The sequence below is a fragment of the Lissotriton vulgaris genome, chromosome 2_1, assembly GCF_964263255.1.
Source record: "Lissotriton vulgaris chromosome 2_1, aLisVul1.2, whole genome shotgun sequence".
In the NCBI taxonomy this organism is placed as follows: Eukaryota; Metazoa; Chordata; class Amphibia; order Caudata; family Salamandridae; genus Lissotriton; species Lissotriton vulgaris.
In genome coordinates this window covers 1808633055-1808640061 of record NC_141687.1, presented here as the reverse complement: position 1 = coordinate 1808640061, position 7007 = coordinate 1808633055, and positions in this window count along the sequence as shown.

The following is a 7007-nucleotide window of genomic DNA, read 5'->3' as shown; positions in this document are numbered from 1 at the left end:
GGAATGACCAAAAGGCACCGGCTGGCAACACCCTGGTATGGACCTAAACTTAAAGGATTAAAAGTGGAGTGTAGAAGGTATGAGCGTCTCTGGAGAGAAGAGTATATCAAAATTAGTAAAGAGGCCTACAACGGGGCTCTGAAGCTGTACAAAGCGGCCATTCCGGAAGCCAAAAGGGCATACTTTACGGATAAAATCCAAGCGGCAGGAAATACGGCCAGAGAACTTTTTAAATTGGTCACTTTTCTAGCCAAGCCACAGCAGGTAAACACGTTTAAGCCTGACCAGGATTTCTGTAAACAGCTTGACACCTTCTTTCAAAATAAGGTACAAGTGATATACAATGAGCTGGCCATGTCTTTAAATCTCAGAGCAGAGAATAGTTAATGGGTTTTGAACCACTTTCGGCTGATGAAGTCATTAAGCTTTTGCAATCAATAAAATCAGGCTCCCCAATGATCCCTGCCCTCATGCTATTATGCACTTGGCCGCTGGAAAGATCAGTGAGACACTCACCTCCCTGATCAACCAAATTTTGGTATCTGGGATCTACCCCACGGCCTGGAAGACAGCATGCATAAAGCCAATCCTAAAGAAGATAATAGCTGACCCCAAAGGGTGGCGTGGCTATGGCGCCGAGGGAGATGGCCACCGCATTTGGGAGCTCAGCTGAAGCGTGGTGTGATGGAGAGGCTCCAGGCTTCTTTTCACACCACCTGAACTCCAGAGCTGCAGAATTCTGCACCAGAACTCTTGCTGCCTGCCATGTGTTGGCTGAAAGGCTCGGGGTGAGCGTTTTTTGACCTTTTTCTCTTAGTCTTACTTCAAACGCGGTCTGTGAGTGGAATGCAGCCGCCATTTTGATTAATAACGTCCCCTGTGCCTCACGCCGACAGAACTTTTACTCCTGACAGAGTTTTCTCTCTGCACCTAATAAATCATAAGCATGTTTGCTTGAAAATCACTATCCATTTTTTCTTTTTTAGTACTGTTTGAGCAGCTGGTTTTCTATTTACTTATGACATGGCTGCTCTCTTTGTATTTTTAGGAGTGTATTCTAAGCATGTTTTCCTGGAAAACAAACCCGTTTTCACAGTGACTTCTCACATTAAGTGTCTATTTTTACTATGCAGCTATATTTTGGAGGGTTTTCTCTCACATTTTTGAGGAGGTGAATAATAATATATTTTGAAGTAGTGAAAACAAATAAATAATATTTTTTGAAAATGTCAATAGGAATATCTTTTGAAGAGGTGAATAATATTATCTTTTGAGGAGGTGAAAATAATAGGCTTTGACAAGGTGAACAATAACAATGAGGAGGTGAATAATACAAATGTTACTGACCGCCGCCATTTTGTGCTCTGATTTTTGCTTCTATATACCTTATCTCACTGTTTGCTTTCCTCAAAATCGCAACATCTCGCGCTACTCGTACAGGGTTTAATCAAACCAACGCTGGTACTGGGTTGCTGGAAGACACTAACCCATTCAATGTTTTACTTGATACTGGCGAAGAAGCAATAATGGACACTTCCACAGCAAAAAGTTGTTCCTCTCAAAATTCACGCAAAAATCATAAAGCAAACTCCAAAATTCCTTTCACGCCTGCCTCTACTCTGGGTAAAAGAGTTAAAACAAATCCTCCTTCTCCCACTAACTCATCTTCCTCTATTTCTATCGAGTTACTACTTGATGAAATTCGTTCTCTTAAACCTTATATGGCGGAGACGAATTCTCGTCTTCAGAGCTTGGAAGATAATTGGTCTCACACTGAACAAAAAGTTGATGAATTAGAAAAAAGAGTTGCTTCTGTTCTGGTAGTCACTGACCAAGTTCTCTCCCTCCATAGAGAAATACAGAGTCTTAAATTAAAAGTTGAAAACTTGGAAAACCGCAACAGGTGTAATAATCTGCGAATTTATAGATTGAAGGAGGGCCTCGAAGGATCCAACCCTATATCCTTTTTTCAATCTTTTTTGCCCACGCTCCTTGGACTTCCAACTTCTCCTTCCTTGAATATTCAGCGGGCTCATCGTCTAGGTCACATTTCCCGCCAAGCTACTACATCCTCCTCTTCAATGAAACCCAGAGGGGTAATCTTGTACTTTTTAGAATATATAGATCTCCTCAAATTTCTCCAAGCGGCTAAGCAGAAAGGAAAGATCATATGGAATGGTTCAACTCTCTTCTTTGCACAGGACTATGCCAAGGTTACTGCAGATCGACAAAAGAAGTTCCTAGAAATGAGGCCTACTCTTCAATCCCTGAACGCTCGTTCTGGTTTATTCCATCCATGCCTCTTCAAAGTGACTTATAATAATAAAACAATGACCTAAGAAGATCCCTGGGTCGCTGGGTAATTGTTAAATTGCTTATTGATCAAGTACCCTTGGTACTCTTTAATGTTTATGCTCCTGTTAATATTGATAATATGTTTTGGACTCAGATATCGGATAAACTTCTTATGTTTGATGATGATTATGTTATTTTTGGAGGTGACTGTAACCAGGTTCTGGACCCTATATTAGATAGACATTCCTCTGTAAAAACCACCAAGATGCATTCACAATTTACTCCTGCCATATGTCGTAAAGCTCTGATTGACATCTGGAGGCTTTGTAATCCAGACATCCAGGAATATAGTTTATAGTCTTCCCCTCATCATTTACAATCCCGAATAGATTATCTTTTCTTCAATAAACCCCTGTTTCAGCTTGTCTCCCATGCCAAGATTGTCTCCTTTCTGATATTTAGACCATGCTCCCGTTTTTGTAGATTTTGAGCTATTACCCTTTTCACCTCATGCTGGTAGGTGGCGTTTTAATAACACCCTATTAACAGATCCCAATTTTACAAGCCAATTCACCTCCTTTGCGTCTGAATTTTTTACTCTTAACTCTACCCCAAATTCTTCTCCAGTAATGATTTGGGATTCTTTTAAAGCTGCAGCCAGAGGTTTAATCCTAAATTTTGTTTCACAAAGGAAAATGTTTTTTGAAGCTAAAAATGCTCAGTTACTAACCAAGATTAAGCAACTTGAATACTGTTCTTACCACTCCAAATCTGACGCTTCGTTAAAAAACCTTATTGAAGCTAAATTCTCTTTTAATGAACTACCTACTGAAGCTGCTTCCTCTTATCTTTTAAAAAGTAGTGCTCGATATTATGGGGCCAAAATAAAATGGGGAAATTACTTGCAAATTATTTAAAGATTTGTCGTGAGCGGACTAAAATAGAATCCATACGTAATGACGTAGGTTATTTTAAGATAATGATATTCTGAATGAATTTGTTTCATTTCACTAAAATCTCTATATGCCAGAACACCAACCACCTTCAGCAGCACTTTCTTCTTTCTTCCAATAGATAAACTCTCCTCTACCTTACGATACTGACTTTACCTAATTAGAATCTGACATTACCCTATCCGAAATAACACATGCTGTCTCAGTTTCGAAAAGGGGAAAAGCACCTGGTCTTGATGGATTTACTATTGAATTTCATGCTCACTTCGAGTCTTTGTTACTCCCCACCTCTAAATACTTTACAAATCTTTTGTTAAAGCCGGGTGCTCCTCAGGAACTTTTCAGGAAAAACCATGATCTGTTTAATTCTTAAAGAAAAAATGGACCCTTTCTCTTGCAAAAACTACCGTCTGATCTCCCTAGTTAACTTAGACTATGAGATCTTCGCATAAATTCTTACGCTCCGTATTGACCCCATTTTACTTAATCTTATCGTCCCAGAACAGTCAGCTTTTGTTAGAGGTCGTTTGTCTTCAGATAACTTGAGTTTTTTTTAAACATTTTAGTAAGGCCTCCTCTCTCGATTATCCCATTGCCGCACTAGCATTAGATGCTGAAAAAGCATTTGATAGGATTGGTTGGGATTTTATGTTTCAAGCACTAAAATGGATTGGTCTCCCTACTAAATTGATTTCTCTTATTTCTCTATTTTATTCTGGTCCTAAAGCCTCTATTTTCGTTAATGGGAAAACGTCTGAGTACTTTTCTCTCTTTAGAGGAGTTTGCCAAGGATGCCCTTTGTCCCCTCTTTTATTTATAATAGCACTGGAACCATTTTGAACAAAAATTAGGCTAGATGATAGAATTACTGGTTTTAAACTCGACACTTCTCATGTTAAAATGTGTGTTTATGCTGATGACATCCTTCTATATATTTTTTTTTTTAAAGTCTGTTTAATAATTTTCCAACACAAAACAATACAGGGGTTCAGGTTCACGTTCGGTAAGACAATACTTGTGGTAAAAAAAGACATTGATGGTACATGGCAAGTTAACTTTACAAACAATAGCATTAGCGATCATCAGGGTAAACACAGTGGGAATCAGTTAGGGGTAGTGCCGGGTCATAGGGATGTACAGGATTGGGGCACAGAACAGAGCATGAATGGGGAGTGTCAGGAGTAGATATCCAATGGCGTTGTGTATAGTGATAGTAATTAGTGTTGTATCATGCCATTCGGTATGGTGTGAGGGCATGCCTGGGGCAATAGAGTCGGGTCTGATACCACCCAGTGGTCACTGCGGGTGTATGGCGAAGCCCGTCAAACCCGGGCATCAGCGCTGGTCTGGGGGGTCTCCCCATCAGGACCTGTATCTCGATCTGCTTGGGCCAGTAGGTAACTCACCAGGGGACCCCATATGTCGGTAGGTCTACTAGAAAGCGGGAGTAAGTCAGTAAAAGTTACGTATTGCTCCTGACAATAAGTCATATCTGCGAGCCAGTCCTTAAATTTAGGGGCCCTGCCACGTCCCCATCTACATGCAACACGTCATTTCGCTAGGAGCAGTGCAATATCTAAGAGTTTCCTGCAGGATCTAGGGATATGTGGTGTGTGTCCTAGGATCATTAGCAATGGATCAGGATTTATGGATTGTTCAGTCATTGATTCGAGGGCTGCATGCACCTGCTGCCAGTAGTGGCGGACAGAAGGTCACTCCCATGCAAGGTGCAGGAAATCGGCATGCTCCGCACGACAGCGTTCGCATCTATCGTCGACGGACAGGCGAAATCTATATTTTTTTACTGGAGTGTAGTAAAGGCGTTGTAAGAATTTATAGTGGATCATCTTGAGCCTGCTACTGGAGGATATTACAGCCGTGAGGTTACAGCAATATAGCCACTGGTTGTCAGTGATCTCAGTTGCTAGCTCAGAAGACCAGCGTATTTGAGCCCTAGCGTCCGGACCCGTAGTAGACGCCCTGATGTGGCGATACATGCCTGACACTAAGTGTGAACTATCCTGTGAGCACAGCATGAAGTGTAGCGGAGGCAGGACCTCTGGTTCATTGGGAAATTCAGGGAGGATATCCCTCATCCCTTGGCGCAGCCTCAGATAGTAGAACATTTCAAGCAAATTGTAGGTGTGAGAATTAAAAAACAGACTTGCAGTTTTAAACTGGCCGGCGGAGAAGAGGTCGCCCCAGCTGGTGATTTGTAAGCGCTCACAAAGCAATCGGAAGCCACGTTCCTGCAGGAGGGCAAGCTTAGGGTGATACGCCAGCGGCAACCGAGGAGAGTATGGCAAGCTGCACATCAATCTTTTGGCTATGCGGCGCCAAGTATCTATAGTGCACGTGACGGAGGTAAATGGTGTTGTTATGGATGAGGCCGGGCAATGGAGGAGTCCGTTAAGGGGAAGAGGGTGTGCAATCCAGTCCTCCACCGCTAGTTGTGGCATGAATGGAGTGGGGTTCATCCAATGAAAGGCATAATGCCCTTGAGCGCATAGATAGTAGGCTTCAAAGTCGGGTACATCAAAACCCCCTTTATCGTATGGCTGAATCAGTATGGACCATTTCAGCCGCGGGTCTTTGCCTCCCCAGAATAAGCGACACAGATCAGACTTCAATGTCCTAAAGAAGAAAGCTCCAGGGTAATAGGGGATGTTAAGGAAAAGATAAAGAAAACGGGGTAACACTATCATTTTGATAAGTGAAGCCCTTCCAGCCATGGAGAGCGGAAGGGTGATCTAGCGATCCACCGATGCGGTAAGTTTTGTAATTGCCACTCCATAGTTTGAACGCAGGGTTTCATCTTCATCTCGTGAGATCTGAATCCCCAGATATTGTAAGTCCGATCAACACCATTCTAGGGGACAGTCGAGGGGGAATTCAGAAACCGCGCCAGTGAGCGGGTAAAATTACGACTTATCCCAGTTGATATGTACACCAGAAATTCTACCGAATACAACAAATTCCCTGAGTAAGGAATTTAGGGTCGATGCTGGATCCTTGACAAATAGTGTCATGTCGTCAGCATATTACGACACATCAATCTGACGCTGGAAACAGCGAAACGCGCTGTTGCGATGCAATTGGCGAAGTCTGCAAGCAAGTGGTTCGACCGCTATTGCAAACAAAAGCGGGGAAAGCGGGCACCCCTGACGAGTGCCCCTAGAAATGTCAATAGAAGGTGAAAGGCGGCCGTTGATCGGAACTCTCGCTGTTGGTTGTGTATAGAGCAGCTGAACCCAGGAGATAAATAATTTAGGGAATCCCATTCATGCTAGAACGGTGAACAGGTATGGCCACTCGACCTAGTCGAAGGCCTTGGTGGCGTCTAAAAAGACCGCTGCGACTAGTAGGTCTGGGTGCACTGTGTGGAGCAGAGAGAATAGAGTGCGTAGGTTATGGGAAGTGGAACAACCCGAGACAAACCCAGACTTGTCTGGTAAGACAATCCGGGACATGAGAAGAGACAATCTGGTGGCCAGTACCTTCGCTAGTATTTTAACATCACAGTTCAAGAGTGAGAGCGGGCGATAAGAATCACAAGCGCTAGGGGTTTTTCCAGGTTTTAATAACGAGGTAATAACAACCTCGTGCATTGAACAAGGTAGAATGCCGTCCGCTAGTGACTCCTCGAAGACCTCACGGAGAACATGGGCCATGATGTCGATATAGGCCTTATAAAACTCCACCGGGAGTCCGTCTAGGCCGGGAGCCTTCCCATTCTGGAGTGACATGATGGCATCCCGG